This window comes from Monodelphis domestica, chromosome 1 (genome assembly GCF_027887165.1).
Source record: "Monodelphis domestica isolate mMonDom1 chromosome 1, mMonDom1.pri, whole genome shotgun sequence".
NCBI classification, from domain to species: Eukaryota; Metazoa; Chordata; class Mammalia; order Didelphimorphia; family Didelphidae; genus Monodelphis; species Monodelphis domestica.
In genome coordinates this window covers 287,680,023-287,701,102 of record NC_077227.1, presented here as the reverse complement: position 1 = coordinate 287,701,102, position 21,080 = coordinate 287,680,023, and the positions used below count along the sequence as shown (strand labels likewise).

The window sequence follows — 21,080 nt, the reverse complement described above, 5'->3', positions numbered from 1 at the left end:
AAAAGAGACCAAAGAGAGGAATTGACATGCCCTATATAGATGGTTTTACGTCACTTTTCTGCATCTCATCTGTACCAATGTTAGCTTAGCTTGACTTAGGACAGCCAAGGGGTCTGTCCACTGTTCCTGTACATGTCTGTTGAAGGCCATTTTCTCAGATACTTAATCCTTGAGTATGGTGCAGACATTCCTGACCTTGTTAAACTAAGTAGGGTGGAGAAATGAAGAGTTCACAAGACTTGATTCTGTTAGAACAAGTATCTCCTTTGTTACTAATCAGGAAATAACTAAATCAGATCTTCTAAAGTACAGGCTGAGTAGCGTGGAGTAGTTCTAAAATTCACAGTAAAGAGAATGAAAGATGACCTCAAAAGAAAATCAGACCAGAAGGTGGATGACCAAAAATCCAAGGAAAAATCCAGTCTTTTAAAACCAGAATACAACAACTAAAATTAAGTAATTTCACAAGGCAAGAGGACACTATAAAACAAAACAAAAAGAATGAAAACATTGAGGAAATTATGAAGCATCTCATTCACAAAACAGACAATTTATCAAATTGTTCAAGGAGAGACAATTTAAGAAGCATTGGTCGACTAGAAGACCATGACAAAAGAAAAAGCCTGGACATAATACTACAGGAAATTATCCAAGAAAACTGCCCCAATATTCTAGAACAAGAGGGAAAAGTGGAGATTGAAAGAATCCACAGATCACCTCCTGTACTTAATCCTCAACTGACAACACCCAGGAATGTTATAGCCAAATTCAAGAATTATCAGACCAAAGAAAAAATATTACAAGCTGCCAAGAAGAAGTCATTCAGATACCATGGAATCACAGTAAGGATAATACAGGATCTGGTTGCATCTACACTGAAGGCCCAAAAGGCATGGAATATGGTATTCCGGAAAGCAAGGGAACTAGGTCTATAACCAAGAATCAACTACCCAGCAAAACTGACTATACTCTTACAGGGGAAAATATGGTCATTCAACAAAATAGAAGAATTCCAAGAATTTGTAAAGAAAAGGCCAGACCTGAACAGAAAATGTGATGCCCAAGCACAGAACTCAAGAGAATCATCAAAAGATAATTTAAAAAAGAGGGAAAAAAGAAAAAAAACCCTTTTTTTAAAGAGACTCAATAAGTTAAAATGATATGTATCCCTATAAGGAAAGAGGTCATTGGTAACTCTTAAAAGCTGTTGCTATCACATGGGCAGCTAGAAGAATTACACTTAGAGGGAACGGTGACAAACTATATAGGATGAAATGACAAGACATAAATAAATAGGCATATAGTATGTATGCATAAATACATATATATATATGTATGTATATATATATATATACACACAACTAGAGCTAAAAAAGAGGATAATACTAAAAGAAATGGGAAAAGAAACAAAAGGGGGTAAATTTATATGTCACAAAGAAGCTAATGGCAGGAGGGGGGAGAACATCAATACCCTGGAAGGGTAAAGAGGTTGGAGATAGGAAATACTCTACTTTTATGTGCATTGAAATTGACCCAAAGAGGGAAGAACAATCCAATCCACTGGGGCAGAGAATAGATTTGCACCCTTTAGGGGAGTATCAGGGTAACAAACAGACTGGTGGGGAGGGAAGCAGTACAAGGGAGGGAGATGGTGGGGGGGGTAGTTTTAAAAAGACTGCAAAGAAAACAAGGTGGGGATAAGAAGAGAGGGAGGTAGAAAGAGAAGTAAAATAAGGGTGGAAATTAGGGGGACTGATTAAAAACAAACATTGGTATAGAAGGAAATAGTGAAAGAAGAAAAGGCAGGACTAGGAGGAGAAATCAAAATGCTGGGAAATACACAACTGGTAATCATAATTCTGTAAGTGAATGGAATGAACTCACCCATAAAATATAAGCGAATAACAGAGAGGATTAGAATCCAAAAACCTACCATATGCTGTCTACAAGAAACACACATGAGGAACGTAGATACGCATAGGGTGAAAGTAAGACGATGGAGTCAAATCTATTGGGCATCAACTGATAAAAAGAAGGCAGGAGTCCCAATCATGATATCTGACAAAGCCAAAGGAAGACTAGATATAGCTAAAAGAGATAGGGAAGGTAATGATATCCTGATAAATGGCAGTATAGACAATGAGGAAAAACCAGCACTCAACATGTATGCACCAAATGGAATAGCATCCAATTTTCTATAGGAGAAACTAGTGGAGCTCAAGGATGAAATAGATAGAAAAACTATACTAGTGGGAGGCCTGAACCTTCCTCTAACAGAACTAGATAAATCAAACCAAAAAATAAATAAGAAAGAGGTAAGAGAAGTGAATGAAAAATTAGAGTTAGTAGATATGTGGAGAAAAATAAATAGGGACAAAAAGGAATCCACCTTCTTTTCAGCAGCACATGGTACATTCACAAAAATTGACCATGAATTAGGGCATAAAAACATTGTGAACAAGTGCAAAAGAGCAGAAATAATAAATGCAACCTTCTCGGATCACAATGCAATGAAAATAATAATTAGTAAGGGTACACGGAGAGGTAAATAAAAAATTAATTGGAAATTAAACAATTTGATTCTCCAAAATTGGTTAGTTAAAGAACAAATCATAGAAACAATAACTTCATTAAAGAAAATGACAATGATGAGACATCCTTTCAAAATCTATGAGATGCAGTCAAAGCAGTACACATGGGAAAATTTATATCCTTGAGTTCATATATTAACAAATCAGGGAGGGCAGAGGTCAATGAATTGGGCATGCAAATTAAAAAACTAGAAAGTGAACAAATTAAAAATCCTCAGATGAAGACTAAATTAGAGATCCTAAAAATCAAAGGAGAATTTAATAAAATTGAAAGTCAAAAAATTATTGATTTAATAAATAAGACTAGAAGTTGGTACTTTGAAAAGACAAATAAAATAGACAAAGTACTGGTCAGTCATTAATTAAAAAAAGGAAAGAAGAAAACCAAATTGACAGAATCCAAAATGAAAAGGGACACTTCACCCCTATGAAGAGGAAATTAAGGCAATCATTAAAAAGTATCATGCCCAATTATATGGCAACAAATATGGCAATCTAGGTGATATGGATGAATACTTACAAAAATATAAATTGCCTACACTAATAGAGGAAGAAATAGATTACCTGAACAACCCCATATCAGAAAAAGAAATTGAACAAGCCATCAAAGAACTCCTAAGAAAAAATCCCCAGGTCCAGATGGATTCACAAATGAATTCTATCAAACATTCAAAGAACAACTAATTCCAATATTATACAAACTATTTGACAGAATAAACAAATAAGGAATTCTACCAAAATCATTTTATAACACAAATATGGTATTGATCCCAAAGCCAGGCAGGTCAAAAACAGAGAAAGAAAACTATAGACCAATCTTCCTAATGAATATTGATGCAAAAAATCTTAAATAGGATACTAGAAAAAATACTCCAGCAAGTCATCACAAGGATTATTCACTATGATCAGGTAGGATTCATATCAGCAATGCAAGGATGGTTCAATATTAGGAAAACCATACACATAATTGACCATATTAACAAGCAAACTGACAAAAGTAACATGATTATCTCAATAGATGTAGAAAAAACCTTTGATAAAATACAACACCTATTCCTGTTGAAAACACTAGAAAGTATAGGAAAAGAAGGGTCTTTCATAAAAATAATAAACAGTATATATCTAAAACCACCAGCAAACATTATCTGCAATGGGGATAAACTAGAAGCCTTCCCAATAAGATCAGGAATGAAACAAGGATGCCCATTATCACCTCAATTATTTAACATTTTACTAGAAACACTAGCAGTAGCAATCAGAGAAGAAAAAGAAATTGAAGGTATTAAAATTGCCAATGAGCAAGAGGAAGCCTGGTGCAAGCCAAAACAGAGGCGCTTCCCAGGAGGTGAAGCCTGAGGCAGCTCTTGCCATTTGTTTCCAGTTGGTCTCTGTGCAGAATGGACCCTGTTGTTTTGAGTTATGTGGACAGTTTTCTGCGGGTATCAGATGTCTCACTGTTGGATTCTCCCAGCTAGCTTAATGACCATATTATTGGAATTGCTTTTGAGTACTTTGCTAGTGACCAGTTCCATGACTGCTCAGACCAAATGTGTTTCATCAGCCCAGAAGTTACTCAATTCATCAGGTGTACCACCAGCCCAGAGGAGATCACCATGTTCCTTCAGCCTCTTGACTTTCCCCACAAAAGAGTTGTGTTCTTACCCATCAATAATAACTCCAATCAAGTATCTGGGGGAACTCATTTGGATTTTGTTGGTTTATCACCAAGACAAAAATAGATTTTCCCCATTATGATTCACATAGCAGAAGCAACTCTGTACATGCAAGACAGGTAGCAGGGAAACTGGAGGCCTTTTGGGGGAAAAGAGGGGACAAAGTAGCATTTGTAGAAGAGAAAGCCCCTGCTCAACAAAACAGCTATGATTGTGGAATGTATGTAATCTATAACACAGAGGCCTTGTGTCAGGGTTTCTTTAAGGGACAGCCAGAGCCACAGCTACAGCACTTCATGCCTATGTATATCATGAGGAAGAGGGTAGAATGGAAAGATCTCATCTCCAAACTTGTAAGAAAATGATGTGTTCAGTGCAATTATCTTCATCTTTTCTTAAATGTCAATCTTCTCTATTTGTCTTTCCTTATATTCTCTTAGTCTCTGATTCTATATCTAAGGCATGGTGTCAAGGCTCTGCCCTTTCACTTCTTCCTGAAAGAATGTGATCCTCAGGCATTATTGTTTCAATGAAAGGCCACACTTAACTTCAGGGTACTGTAGGCTTTGGAAGTAGCATAACTACATGCACCAAGACCTCCAAACTAGCCATTTTCAAAGTTTGGGTAGTAGCCTTTGCACAAAATTTTCATTTTACTATTATTGTTCAAATACACTGAACCATCAACCTACCCTTAAAGAACATTATTTGTATATATAATTGGTCTATGCCAAATAGAAACAAATCTACTTTTATTTAATGTCTAGAAAAATAAGGAGCCATGGTAACACAGGAGCAACCACTAAAATAGTAGAAATGTAAAACACAGGAAAAAAAAATCCCAGTACCTTAAAGCCCTGCCCCTGAATACAGAATGACCCAAGAAATGAAAGCTAATAATGACAAAACCTCAGTTAAGTTTTAAGTAGCTTGGGATCATTTTTTAAAAAGTTCTCTTAACTACCTTCTATTCACCACAAGAAAGCTTCCTTTGCTCTCTGCCTCACCTCTGCAAATTTTTAAGAAAAATGAAATTATTCCCTGACCCACTTTGTCTGATTCCTAGAATGCTAGGAGAAAAAAAAAACTAGATATTGAATACGTCTATGCTAAATAAACTACTGTGGTTAGCTTCTTGGTTTGATACATTGGCATTGTAGAGGTTGGCTGCTACTGTGTAATGTCAGAAGTTTCTCCTAGCCTCATCTTTTGTTATCATTGACATAGTCCCTTAATTGGAACTTTACAGTTCTAAATCTCATTACTACTAATTCAATTAAATATGGTAAATTTTAAGCATCTACTATGTACAAGGTTCATCTTGGCACTGTCTTTTCTTACCTCAATGCAGAGAAATTCTTTTGCACCCATTGTAATAGTAGCATCTCTTCCTCTTCTTCTTCTCCCTCTCCCCCATTCTGGGATAAGAGATTTGTTCTGGTTCATTCTGATTCTATTATATTTGTATCAAAAGTTTATAATATTCTTTAGAATGTTAAAAGGAAAAAAGTCACCTCCTTAACTCATTCACTTAGCTCATGTAAACATTTGGAAACAAGAATAAAGAGAAATACTTCCCCACCCCACCCCCCAAAAAATGGCAATGAGGAGACCAAGCTATCACTCTTTGCAGATGATATGATGGTCTACTTAAAGAGTCCTAGAGGATCAACCAAAAAGCTAGTCAAAATAATCAACAACTTTAGCAAAGTTGCAGGATACAATATAAACCCACATAAGTCATCAGCATTTCTATATATCTCCAACCCATTTTAGCAGCAAGAATTAGAAAGAGAAATTCCATTTAAAATCACCCTAGACAATATAAAATACTTGGGAAGCTATCTGCCGAGACAAACACAGGAACTATATGAACAAAACTACAAAACACTCTCCACACAATTAAAACTAGATCTAAACAATTGGAAAAAAATTGATTGCTCATGGGTAGGACGAGCTAACATAATAAAAATGACAATCCTACCCAAATTAATTTCCTTATTTAGTGCCTTACCCATTGAACTACCAAAAAACTTTTTTACTGAATTAGAAAAAACCATAACAAAGTTCATTTGGAAGAACAAAGGATCAAGGATATCAAAGGAAATCATGAAAAAAATTAAAAGAAAGGAAGATTTGCAGTCTCAGATCTCAAACTATACTATAAAGCAGTGGTCATCAAAACAATTTGATACTGGCTAAGAGATAGAAAGGAGGATCAGTGGAATAGACTTGGAGTAAATGACCTCAGCAAGACAGTCTATGATAAGCCCAAAGATCCCAGTTTTGGGAACCAAAACCCACTATTTGATTAAAAAAAAACTTCTGGGAAAATTGGAAGACAGTATGGGAGAGATTAGGTTTGGATCAACATTTCACACCCTACACCAAGATAAACTCAGAATGGGTGAATGACCTGAATATAAAAAAGGAAACTATAAGCAAATTAGGCTAACACAGAATAGTATGCTTGTCAGATCTTTGGGAAAGGAAAGACTTTAAAACCAAGCAAGAGCTAGGAAAAAAATCACAAAATATAAAATCAATGATTTTGATTACATCAATTTAAAAAGTTTTTGTACAAACAAAACTAATGTATCCAAAATTAGAAGGGAAGCAACAAATTGGGAAACAATCTTCATTACAAAAACCTCTGACAAAAGTCTAATTACTCAAATTTATAAAGAGCTAAACCAATTGTACAAAAAATCAAGCCATTCTCCAATTGATAAATGGGCAAGGGACATGAATAGGCAATTTTCAGTTAAAGAAATCAAAACTATTAATAAGCACATGAAAAAATGTTCTAAATCTCTTATAATCAGAGAAATGTAAATCAAAACAACTCTGAGTTATCACCTCACACCTAGCAGATTGGCCAACATGACAGCAAAGGAAAGTAATGAATGCTGGAGGGGATGTGGCAAAGTTGGGACATTAATGCATTGCTGGTGGAGTTGTGAATTAATCCAACCATTCTGGAGGACAATTTGGAACTATGCACAAAGGGTGCTAAAAGGCTGTCTGCCCTTTGATCCAGCCATAGTACTGCTGGGTTTGTACCCCATAGAGATAATAAAGAAAAAGACTTGTACAAGAATATTCATAGCTGCCCTCTTTGTGGTGGCAAAAAAATTAGAAAATGAGGGGATGCCTTCCAATTAGGGAATGGCTGAACAAATTATGGAATCTGTTGGTGATGGAATACTATTGTGCTCAAAGGAATAATAAAGTGGAGAAATTTCATGGGGACTGGAACAACCTCCAGGAATTGATGCAAAGTGAGAGGAGCAGAACTAGGAGAACATTATACACAGAGACACTGTGGTACAATCAAATGTAATGGACTTCTCCATAAGTGGCAATGCATTGATCCTGAACAACTTGGAGGAATCTACAAGAAAAACCAATATCCACATTCAGAGGAAACACTGGGGGAGTAAATACACAGAAGAAAAACAACTGCTTGAATACATGGATCAAAGGGATAGGGTTGGGGATGTAGACTCTAAAAGAACATCCTAGTGCAAACATCAAGAACATGGAAATAGGTTCTGATTAAGAACACAAGTAATATCCAATGAAATTGCACGTCAGCTGCGGGAAGGGTGGGTGAAGGGGAGGGAGGGAAATCATGTGATTATTTTAACCAAGGAATAATGTTCTAAATTGACTAAATAAACTAATTCAAATGGGAAAAAACTGTAGGCTTCCTTAGGTCTGGAATTCCTACCCTGGTTATTGCTCTACTGTTTTCAGAATGAGTGAGAAGATGCAACTGAGACCACACTCTCTCCTGGGTCTATCAAACTGCTGTTTTTTGGTACACAGACTAAGTCCCTTAACTGCTCCTTACCCCAAAATACCACTCTTTTAGTGCAGTTCTTTTCCTAGAGCTACCCAGAGCCCTAGAGTGACCCAGAATAGGGTAGTGGGCAACAAAGCTTCCAAATGGCTGGTGTTTCCATAATGGTTCTCTTCTATGGGTCTAATATCTCCTCTTGCCCTAGTATATAGCCTATCCTGGATGCTGGAGTCAGATCCTAGCCAGATTCCTTCCCCAGAATCCACAGATCTCTCTTTCTACTTACATCAACATAGGCTCTATACTCTAAGTGAATATCCTAGTGCAAAAATCAACAACATGGAAATAGGTTCTGATCAAGGACACATGTAATACCCAGTAGAATTGTGTGTCGGCAACAGGAAGGGTAGGGGAAGGGTAGGGAGGGAAAGAATATGATTCCTAGATAATGTTCTAAATTGACTAAATAAAAAATTTTTTTAAAGATAGGCTATAGCCTATCTCACACACACACACACACACACACACACACACACACACACACACACATAGCCATTGGCCCTGCTTCCAGATTACCTCGTAGCCTTTATTCAGGAGAAAAGTCCCTGTGGAAAAGAGATCATCAGCTTTGCCACCACCGATTGCCACTGCTAAAGTAGCCTAGCTGAAGCAACAAGGTACTCAAAGAAAGAAACAGGTGTCAACAATGCCAAACCTCCAACCATCTTCTAACTTAGATCTTGATCAAAAAACAGCTGAGAATTCTGAAGCCAAGGGTCCTAGAAAATTCTTACCCATTATCAAAACTAATGGTTGATTGCTACTTGAATGGCAGATAATCCAAAAGACTCAAGAAGAGCAGGGTCCCCCAGCAACCATCCATGTTTTTAGCTCAGTCTCTGCACATCTTAAAGAAATGCAACCTGCCAATTGCCTGTGAAGGTGCTGTAGCCCTCACCACTTCTGCAATCACAAGTACTGAAGATCCAGAAAAGGCAGTTATCCCTGCCATACTCTTTGCATTGTCAAATGGTTCAACATCAGAAACAAGGTTTTATCAATGGCAATGGCTTATAAAATAATGTATGATTGCTTTGTCACTGTACCTAGAGACCAATGGCCTTTGCTGTTGAAACCTCTTATTAAGTCAGTCTTCCCATATTAGAATTTGAGTTTTTGGAAAGCAGGGATTTCTTGCTTTTCTCTTTGTAACCTCAATTCTTAGTATCATGCTTCCCCCATAGTAAGCAACAAAGAATGTTTAATTCATTCATTCTTTGTTGTCAGTTGCCACTGTCCTCTCTAAGTACTGATCCTATCTTTTCTTTAATACTCCCTTTCCATAATAGAGCAAAAGTAAAATAAAATAAATACAAGTCACAAGAGTGGTGTCTTGACTTGCACTTGCACTTGGGTTAGATTTAAGTGAGGCAGGGTTGCACAAAGTCATCAGACTCACTCTGTATTCTAGACTCATCAAAGTCCAGTGGCAAAACAAAAGTCATGATGACTGGCTCAGGCTGTAGTGAAGCCAAGTGTACCTTGGCTTCTTCAATGTTTAACCAAGCTCTAAATGCTCCACAGTGCCTGCTACAATTGCCTTCATGACTGTTGAAACAAAATGTTCTCATCTGCCCATTCCACCAGAGGAAGTCTTCACACATTTGGAGTAGACATCGCCCCTAACTTACCAATGGATTTAAGGCCCATCAGTTATGCTCAGCCCGGTTTATTTATCCCATCTTTTAAGATAGTTTTATCAGGGTTTACCTGCCGGGCATGCTACAGCTTCTTGGAACTGTAAATGAGAATTGGGTGAAAGGTGTACATAGAAATGGATGAGCAGCCCTGAAAAGAGCTCAGCAAGCCTTCACATCAGAGGAACTAGTCCTCCCTGAATTTCATATAGCCCATAAGCCAGCCAGACAGACAGACAGGCAGACAGAGAAGGGGGGAAGGGAGGAAGAGAAGGAAAGAGAGAGGTGCATATATATGTGTATATGTAGGTATACATATGTATGTGAAAAAATGGAGCCAATTTCTAAAGGAGGGCACTAGCATTAAAGGGAACCAGGAAAAACTTCTCACAAAAAGTAAATATTAGCTAAGAGAAGCCAAGAGATGAATATGAGAAGGGATAGAATTCCAGGTATGAAAGATTATTAAAATGCACAGAATTGGGAGGAATGTCTTATATGAAGAATACCATGGAAGTCAATATCACTTTTCACAGAGTACATGGAGGGGAATAAAGAGTAAGGAGACTGGAAATGTAGGAAGAGGTTAGGTTATGAAGAATTTTAAAAGATACAGGCTAAAGGTAGTCCCTGACATTCATTGAACAGGGGGATGACATGATCAGATCTTTACTAAGATCACTTTGACAGATGAGTGAACAGTGGACCAGACTAGAGACACTTCAAGCAAGGAAGGAATGTAATAGTATAGACATGACGTGATGAAGACCTACACCAGGGTGATGGCAAAGTCTGAGAAGAGAGAGTATATGAAATTTGAATTTTTTATATAAATTTATACTTTGTCACTCAGACACACCTAGTATCATCCTTTACTCCTCACTTCCACCCCCTTTCCAATCAATGCCAAGTCCTGTTGATTATACCTTTCCACCATTTTTCTTTTTTTAATTATTTGTTACATTAAAATACCCTAGTAGCTCCCTCTCTACACCCCCATCAGAGAAGGTTTGACATTTGACAAAAAGATATATGTATATATAAAATTGCATCCTACTTATTTCTATTTATTAGCTCTTTCTGTTACTGTATATAATGTTCTCTTGGTTCTGCTAATTTCACTCTTCATAACGTGATGTAGGTCTTTCCATGATTTTTTTAAAAAATTAACCTGATCATCATTTCTTACAGCATAGTAGAATTCCATCACAATCATATGCCACAACTTGTTGAGTCATTTTCCAATTGATGGGTATATCTTCAATTTCTAGTTCTTTGCCACAACAAAGAGAGCTATCATATAAAATTTCAGAACATATAGCTTCTTTTCATTTTTCCCCGATCACCTTAAGAAATAAACCTAAAAGTGGTACTCTTGGATCAAAATGTAAAAAGTTTCATAACTCTTTGGGAATAATGCCAAATTGTTCTCCAAAATGGTTGGTTCAGTTCACAGTTCTACAACAGTGTATCAGTGTCCCCATTTTTAAACATTTCCTTCAACATCTGTCATTTGCCCTTTTATCATTTAGCCAATCAGATAGGTATGATATCTAAGAATTGTTTTGTTTTGAATTTCTCTAATCAATAATAATTCAGAGTAATTTTTCTTATAGTAATATATAGCTTTAATTTCTTCTTTCAAAAACTGTATGTTCATACATTTTTACCATTTATCAATTGGGGAATGGCTCATATTCTTATAAATTTGAAATTTTTCTCTATATACTTGGACATGAGGCCTCTTTCCAAAAAACAGTTCATAAAATTTTCCTCAACCTATAACTTTCCTTCAAATGTTGGCTACATTAATCTTATTTGTGCAAAATCTTTTTCATTTAACATACTCAAAATTATCCATTTCAGAGTACTATTGTGAAATAATGAACTGGAGAAAATCCATGTGAACTGGAACAACCTCCAGGAATTGATGCAGAATAAAAGGAGCAGAACCAGGAGAGCCTTATACAGAGACTGATACACTAACACTAACCCTAACCCAAATATGGAAAAAGGTCTTGATCAATGACACGAGTAAAACACAGTGAAACTGTTTGTTGGCTACAGGAGGGGGTAGGGAGGAGGGGAAGGAAAGAACATGAATCATGTAAGCATGGAAAAATATTCTAAATCAATTAATACATTTTTTAAAATAAAAAAATTATCCATTTTATATCTCACAATACTCTCTATCTCTTGTTTATTCATAAATTCTTCTCCTATCTGTAAATCTGATAGGTAATATGTTCCCTGTTCTAATTTGCTTAGGATATCTCCCCTTATGCCTAGGTCATACATCCATTTTGACCTTACCTTAGCATAAATGGTGTAAGACATTGATCTGTACCTAGTTTCTGCCAGACTATTTTCCAGTTTTGCAAACGATTTTTGCCAAATAATGAATTCTTATCTAAAAATGTGAATCTTTTCTTTGGTCGAATGCAAAGTAATTAAAATCTTTTACAATTATTTGTTGTTTGTCTGTTCTGCTCCACTGATTTACCTTTTTTATTTCTTAGCCAATTCCAGCTAGTTTTGAAAATTATCACTTTATAATATAGTTTAAAATCTGATGATGCTAGACTTCTTTCCTTAATATTTTTTTCATTAATTCCTTTGACATCCTTTTCTTTTTCCAAATGAATTTTATTATTGCATTTTCTAGTTTAATAATTATTGGTAATTTAATTGGAATGGCATTGGATGAGTAGATTATTTTAGTTAGGATTGTCATTTTGAGTATATCGGCTCTGCTTACCCATGAACAATTAAATTTCTCCAATTATGTTAGTATTTTATTGCTATAAAAATATTTTATAATTATGTTCATGTAGTTTCTGGATATGTTTTTGCAGATATACTCCTAGGTATTTTATTCTAGCTGTGATTATTTTAAATGAGTTATCTCTTGTTATCTCTTTCTCCAAAACTTTTTTAGTATTATAGAGAAATGATTTACGAGGGTTTATTTTGTCTCCTGCTTCTTTGCAAAAAAAATAGTGATAGTTTCAATTAATTTCTAGTTGACTCTCTAGGGTTTTCTATATATACCATGATATCATACATGAAAAAAGATGTTTATTACCTCTTTGCCCATTCTGATTCCTTCCATTTCTTTTTCTCATTGCTGTTGCTACTGTTTCTAAAATAGTATTTTAAAATATTTATTGGTGATAGTGGGCATTCTTATTTCACTCCTGATCTTATATGGAAAGTTTCTAACTTTTCCCTATTACAGATAATGTTTAATGATGATAACAAGCATATACTTATTATCCAAAGGAAAATACATTAATACTTACGCTTCCCCGTCTTTTTTTTTAAACCCTTACCTTCCATCTTGGAGTCAATACTGTGTATCAGTTCCAAGGCAGAAGAGTGGTAAGGGCTAGGCAATGGTGGTTAAGGGATTTGCCCAGAGTCACACAATTGGGAAGTGTCTGAAGCAAGATTTGAACCTAGGACCTACCATCTCTAGGCTTGGTTCTCAATGCACTGAGCTACCCAGCTACCCTCCCCCATCTTTTTAATAGAAATAAAAACTAATTTTACCAAAAGCATTTTCTGCATCTATTGATATAATCATATGATCTTGTTACTTTTTTGTTGATGCAATCAATTATGTTAATAGTTTTCCTTATATTAAAATATCCCTGCATGCCTAATATAAACCCTTTTTAGTCAAAATGTATAATCTTTGTGATATAATGCTGTGGCCTCCTGGTTAATATTTTATTTAGGATTTTCACATCTATATTCATTAATGAAATTAGCCTATAATTTTCTTCCTCTATTTTTGCTCTTCCTGGTTTTGGAATAAGCACCATATTTGTTTCATAAAAGGTGTTGGGCAGGGCTCTTTCTTTAAAAATTGTTCTAAATAATTTATTTCATATTGGCATTTGATGATCTTTAAATGTTTGGTAAAATTTACTTGTAAATACATTTGGTACTGATATTTATTTATGGCCTGTCCAATTTCTTTTTCTACCATTTTCTTTGTCTACCAAATAGACAAACCATTGGTTAATATAATTTGGTTTTCTTTTTTCTTTTCTTTTTTAAATTATATTAACCAATGGTTTGTCTATTTTGTTGGGGTTTTTTTTTTCATAAAATCAACTCAGTTTTATTTATTAATTCAATGGTTTTCTTACATTCAATTTGTTGAATGTCCACTTCCAAAGAAATAACTGATGAATAGAAGTAAGCAAAACATAGTTTTATATATTGTGATAATGTATTATTTCCTATAAATTAGGGATAACTACTATGTATTCTGTGTCTGGAATCTGGGTCAGAAATACCATCTAGCTTGCTGATTTTTGGATTTTCTTTGTCCTTGGTAATCCCAAAGAATGTCTTCCTTTTTAACAGAATTTGGTTAATAAATGAAAGGGAGAAGGATTCTTTTCCTGTGCACATGACCTGCCGACCTGTGAGGATGAAGAGGAGTAGATAGGTTGAAAGACCACCTCTTAATTAACTATCACCAGTTAAAGATGACTTGGATAATCAAGGGAGGGATTGAATAATGAGCTCCTAAAAATATCTGTTAAGCTTGCCTGATGCAGCTTGGGTCATCCCTGGTCATGAGTCTTGAAGACCTATGTCACTTTATTGGTTATTATACTGGCCTAACCAATAAACTTGATATAATCAATAAACTTATATTCTTACCCAAAAAAAACAGTCTCTGGAAATAATTTTAATCACAGCATATAAACAGTAAAAAAAAAGAAAGATGATGCAAAGTTAGAATCAATAAGACTTGAGAACAGATTGGATAAAGGAAGAGGGTGAAGAAGTAAAGCATGATACTTAGGTTGCATCTAGAAAGACTCACTAGGAAGTTGATAGTGCCCTCCACAGTAATAAGGAAATGAGAAAGAGCTGAGGTTTAGAGAGGGGGATAATGCATTCTGCTTTGGATTTGATAAGTTTGAGATGTCAGGGTCAGGAAAGAGATTAGGACAAGATAAATAGATGTAAGTATCATCAGCATAGAGCTGATAATTGAATCCATGGGGGCTGATGAGATCCCCAAGGAAAATGTTTTAAAGGTAGAAGATAGATCTGGGATTGAGCTTTGTAGGACATCCATGACTAGTAAGCATGATGTGGCTTGAGATCTGGAAAAAGAAACAGAGAAAGTGCCACTGAATGGGTAGGAGGAAAAGGAAGTCTAAAAAAACCAGGAGAGAAGAGAACAGCAAGGTGAAGAGGATGATTAACTGTTTCAAAGGCTACAGAGGAACTATAGAAGGATGAAGACTCTAAAAAAAGCTTTTATATAGATAAATAAGAAAGTTTTAGTAACTTTTAGTTGCTAAAAAGTTTCGATTTAATGATAAAATGAGAAGCCAAATGGCAAAGAAAAGAGCATGAAATAAAAGGAAATAGAGTCACCAATAACAGATAACCTTATTAAGGAATTTAAAAGCTCAAAAAAAGGAGAAGAAATATAGATTGATTGATATCAGTAACAGCCAGCTCAAGTAAGGAGCTTTTGTTTATATTTTTTTAAGAATAGGGAAGATAGATTGTGTTTGAAGACAGTAGGAAAGCAGGAAGAAAAAGGGAGAGTTTGAAAATTAATGAGAGTGGGAAGAACAGAGGAAGTAACCTGTAGGAGAAATCAATATGGAATAGCTTCTCTTGTATAGAGGTTAACCTTATAAAGGAAAAGCACCATCTTTTCATGTGAAACAGGAGTGAAGGAAGAGGTAATAAGAGAAAGCAACTGACTGATATGATAGGGAAAGAGAAAGGGCATAATAGGGAGATCTTGGTTAATGTCCTCAAATTTTCTGTGACAATATAAGAAAAAATTGAAAGGGCAGAGAGGGAGAGTCATGGCAAACTCAAAGTTAATTTCTCTAAATATTACTTTTTTGGGGGGTAAACTGTTATTTTCCTTCCAATCAAAGGAGTAAAATTTATCATACTTAATTGTGTTGTACCACAGTAGCATTATTGATTTCTCTTTTAATTTCAATGATACTTCTTATAATGTTCACCATGCACCCTTCTTTCCCAAAAACCAATTTTGGAAGCTCCATAGAGGTTTCAAGAGTAAGCAAACTCCCTCGGGCAAAATTTTGTCACTACATGCCAGAACAGCAGAATTCCGGATTCTATCATGAACTTCTGGGCAAATTAATAATTTATTCTCAAATTTCTGCAGGTGGAACATAACATTCCTTCCTGTTTCTTATTATACTAATTCCCTAATCTTATTCAGTCAGACACACATATACATATATATAATTCTAATAATTCTAATCACCCTTATTCTTTACCTTGTACCTATCAAAAAATTAAAGCCCTCATATAAGTTTTAAAAGACAAATAATAGAGGTGATTGTTTACCTAAGAAGGCATAAATATCACTTAAAAAGTAGAAATTCTGAAAAAATGGCAGAAAAAAACATAAACATTCAGAGACACAAGAAGAAATATTAGAATAGTTGGTAGGCAGTAAAATTGGAACAACTGAGATCTCTGAAAACCAAAACAACTTGGTTCTACTGTATTTCTAGCACCTTGTATTATAAGGGTTGTCATTTTATGGTTTGAAGGGAGAACAGACATCTCTGGTGGCTTCTCTTATGATCCTTCTACAAGACAGAATTTAATTACTGATTACAAGAGAAACAAGAATTGGGAGGCAGGGGCTTTTCCACTCTACTCTCCTCAGAAAGAAGAAACGCTGAGCTAGAATTATATCTATCTACTCCTCTAAATATTATTAGTCTAAGGGTTGTGTTTCAGGTTCAAGCTAACTTCTGATCACTTTTAATATTGAGAGGGGAAAAAGGACTCCAAGCTATATATTAAAAGCTTGCCCCTTTTCCTTAATGACTACACCATTTCCACTTCCATAATGACTACACATAATAATTTTTAAATTATCAAAGAAATCCAATTTATCCAAATTAGTAGCAAAGTCAAAAGCAGGAGAAAATATATATGAGAATATATACCAGACAATATAGAGTCATGGAGTTCTCCCTTCAGGAGTGAGGTCACTCAATTTGACCAAGAAAGAGTCCTAGGTCTCACTCAAGACTAAGGACCTCAAGTGTCTAGTGTAGCAAACTTGGGGGCAGAGAAATGATGGGGTTTGCCTGTTCCTCTCAAAGTAGCTTCCTCTTAGTCTTTTCCTTCAGCAAAATAGAAGTGGCATCTTCCATCTTTTCTCTCAAAGTTGGAATGCAGAAGCGCCTCAGAAAAATTCTACAGCCCATAAAGACTCAAGTGACTCAAAGAAAATGGAGGTGATTAAGGAGCCACTTGAGTTAATTGTGTCTAGGGGTAACATAATCAGACTAGTGTTTTAGGATAATCACTTTGAAAGGCAATAGAAACCTATAGACCTTTTCTCAGGACAAGGTTTTTTAAAGCATAATATTAAGAAAAAAAAACACAAGATTATGAAGGAAACTATATTGAAAAATGTCTGTAAAGAAGAATGTGATCATATGAAATCTAGCAGCAGCTTTAATAATTAAAGTTATTTTGAAGAAGTAATGAAGGTAAATAACATTTTAAGGAATCTGCAACAGCTGTAATAATATCATGAAAATACATGATGTTCTATTAGTGACAAAGACAACGTACCTACTTTCCAGTGTTGCTGTAAAGATCAAATGGGACAATATTTGTAGTGTGCTTTGCAAATCTTAAAGCACTATATAAATGTGAGCTACTATTTTTGATATTACTGTTAATACTACTAAAGTTTGTTACCTATATTCATAATGAAGGGCAATGGTAAATTTCAGTTAGTGGAAAAATGATGTAATTTTTTTCCCAATCAAATTCAGTATCATCTACCCTTATATCTCAAGTTGAGAACTTCTGTTCAGCTACATAGCTGAAAAGAAAGTACAGAATTATATATATTTTTAAAACTCTTACCTTCCATCTTGGAATCAATACTGTGTATTGGTTCCAAGGCAGAAGAGTAGTAAGGGCTAGGCAATAGGGGGGTTACGTGACTTGCCCAGGATCATACAGCTAGGAAGTATCTTGAGACCAGATTTGAACCTCTTGTCTCTGGGCCTAGCTCTCAATCCACTGAACCATCCAGCAGCCCCCAGCATGGGATTATATTATTTTTTTGAAAGAAAAAATTATGTCTTCATATTCTCCTTCCCCAGCACAAAGCAGCTTTCCTATCCAAAAGAAAGAAGATAGGCAGAACCATTCTGCTGATGTGGCTTCCTTGGGGCATACCTGTTAACAATAGCCAGAATGAGAGGGAAAGACTGATGACTTTATTCAGAACAGTATCCTGATCCAAATGTGGGATGGCCAGATGCCAGTATATTATCAACTTTCTGCCTATAATAGCTAACCTGACCACTCAATCAAGAATACTTTCTCTTAGGCCAAATGTCCTAGACTCTTTGGCGTCTTTTCCCCTGGGTTATATTGAGGAGACTGGCAAAGAGAGGTGGCTCTTTACATATCATAATGAGACACAGGTCTAAGGGAGACAGCACTGCCAAAGGATCCCAAGAGGTTTGCCAAGTACTGATGCTGCCTAGGATTGAAAACAGTGCCTAAGCAAGAGTCTCATGATCAAAGGAACATATATCAGCATTAAAAAACACATTAATATTGTCAGCATCTGAGACACCATAAAGAATGGTAGAAAAAGGGGAGAGTAAGATAATTTTGTAATCTCATTACCACATTGCTCCAAAATATTAAGAGGCTCTCCTCTGATGATTTATTTACTTTATATATAAATGCAAACCTTATAAATACAGTAAGTTTGTCCCTCCAAGAGATTTAGCAAGATCTAGTCTTTAGTTATTCAACTTTTACATCACATTAACTGACAAACTATTGTAAAAATACCAATTCTACTGTCAAATATGTTCAGAATACTTTAATCATTAAAATGCATGAAGCCAAAAACATGTCATTTACATGTGAATTAAATCAATTGTGTCATTCAGTTATCAAGAATTTTACATTCATCCATCTTTATACTTTTATTCCAATTGAAATGAAAAGCAGCAAAAGTTCTGGTGATGACTACAGCTGTAGGAGTGCTTCAAGTGCAGAGTATGTATTTCAAGAATCTCTTCTGCCTGAGTAACATTTTTGTTAGTTCTGTTAAAAGTAGCAATGTAAATGAACAGAAATAACAGCATTTATGTTAAGTTATTTTAAATAAAAGACATGTTTATGCTGAAGATGCAACCCTGGGGAAAGGGGGGATTTGGGGGAGGTTAATAGCAAAAAGGACAAAAGGGAAAAGTTGAACACAAATGGGTCTCCAAGAATGAGAAATCTTAGGGGCCATTCAGTACAATGCCCTTGTTTTACAGATGAGAAAAATAAATCTCTGGGAAGTTATGCAATTCTCCCCCAGTAATAGAATTAATAAGTGGCAGAGCTGGGACTCAAGCCCAGTCCTTCTGCTATACCATATTGCTTTAACTAAAATGCTTACCTAAAGATAGTCTTTAAAGTCTCAGTCAAAGAGAAGGGGAAGGGGAAGTGAATAAATTTTTATTGATATAGATCCTACTCTGTACTAGGTACTTTGCTTAGCATTTTATAAATATTGCATTTGTTTCTCACAACAATGTCAGGATGTAGTGGTATGATTACTCCCATTTTGCAGTTAAGGAAATTGAGGTAAACAGAGGTTACATGACTTGCCCAAAATAACCCAGCCAAGTGTCTGAGGCAGGCCACTGACCCTAAATCCAATGATCTATTCACTATGCCACCAGCTGCCTCTCAGTGAGCAAAAAGTTTGTTGAGTGCTCACATTATAAGAAACACTACATATCAGTTACTTCCAAATATTTTTGTTACTCCTAGAATTGAGTCTATAATCCTTCAGAGAGGATGCCAACACCAAATTAGGCTTTTTAATGGCATATACATAACAAAGACAGAAATATGGCTAAGCAGGAGTAAGGTTTCTAATGGGCAATATTTTGTTTCTCTGCCCTTCCATTCCACCATTATCTGCATGGGAGTGTTATGGAATTAAGAAACTGGAGAGAACCCTGGACAATTTGTTAGGAAGGAAACATCTTAAGCTGATCAGATATAGGTAAGTCATGGAACCTTAAACAAGAAGGCAAAGTTCAGTAACCAGAAGTATAATTCATAAAATGGAATTGAACCAGAGAGCACAAATTAGAGGCTCTGCTGTACTTCTAAAGAGCTTGGAATCTAAAATGAAGGGACAGATAATTCCTTCAGGAAAAAAAATGTTGGGTAAGTCTTTGTTACCTCAGAATGCCTCCTGGTGGTCCAGTGGGTGCTACTTTCTTAAAAACCTGGAAAAAATGTGAAAAAGCATGGCAAAATTCCACTTTTAGTTAGGAAGAAACAGTACTCCAACAAAATACTCCAGCTGAAGAGGGAAGAAGAGAAGATATTCAACTCAATGAAGCCATGCCTAGCAGCAGACAACAGCAATCAGGAACAGGAGAGAAACTTCCAGTAGAAACTGCACCTCTAGTAGAAGCTATACAAAGCTTCAATTCCCAGAAAAGATAAGAGAGAACAAGGCTTATAAAAGCAGTGCAAAAGATCAGTGGTTTTAGAAGTGGGAGTTTCCTCTATCTGCATGTGCCCTGATCACACATATTCTCTTCTAATACATGTACATCATGGCCACACACATCCTCTATCCCCTACATGTTTCCTGGTCATATTTGTTCAGTATATATTCACTTTCCCCACTAATGATGTATTTATTTATGGGAGAATGTGCTACAGGACTGTGGGGATCATATTATATTGCTCTTTTTTTTGTTGTTATTTCATTGGATGCCTTTGTTTTGAACCAATTGTAAACTAGGGCTGACTAGATAAAATAAATCCATCAGTGACTGCTTGTTCACAAGCTTTGATTTTGAGTGGTAAAGAACCACAGAATTCCTTGAACCTGTGGTAGCCTTTCATGGAACCTGATCTGAGTTATGGGGCACTTCAAGATTATGGCATAGTGACCTTAATCTTCATTAAGCCTACTCTCTCTGACTGGGAGTAAATATATACTATAATGCAAATGTTATACAATACTCCTACATTTATACTGTATAATATTTCAGATGGTTTACTAAATTTCATACTACTTTATACTTGTTAGAACAAGAGTTTTCTAATATAGACCTATCAAAGTAACCAACAAACATTATCTTATTCAAAACAATAATTGAGACACATGACTAACAAAATAGAGGATTACTTACTTTCCACAAACTTCAACTCTCCAGCCTCTAAAGAGATTCAGAGACAGTTGTAAAAATAATTGGAACCAAATTCTAAA

The 21,080-nt window shown here is 35.5% G+C and overlaps 1 protein-coding gene and 1 pseudogene across 1 annotated transcript in view; one reads left to right on the top strand and one right to left on the bottom strand.

The window, feature by feature from the left end:
• The window catches only part of SLC25A21 (solute carrier family 25 member 21), a 989,784-nt gene that overhangs the window by 918,001 nt on the left and 50,703 nt on the right, over positions 1-21,080 (bottom strand). The gene's annotated exons all lie outside the window — the stretch shown is intronic.
• On the top strand, positions 3,989-4,635 carry LOC100024648 (sentrin-specific protease 8-like; annotated as a pseudogene).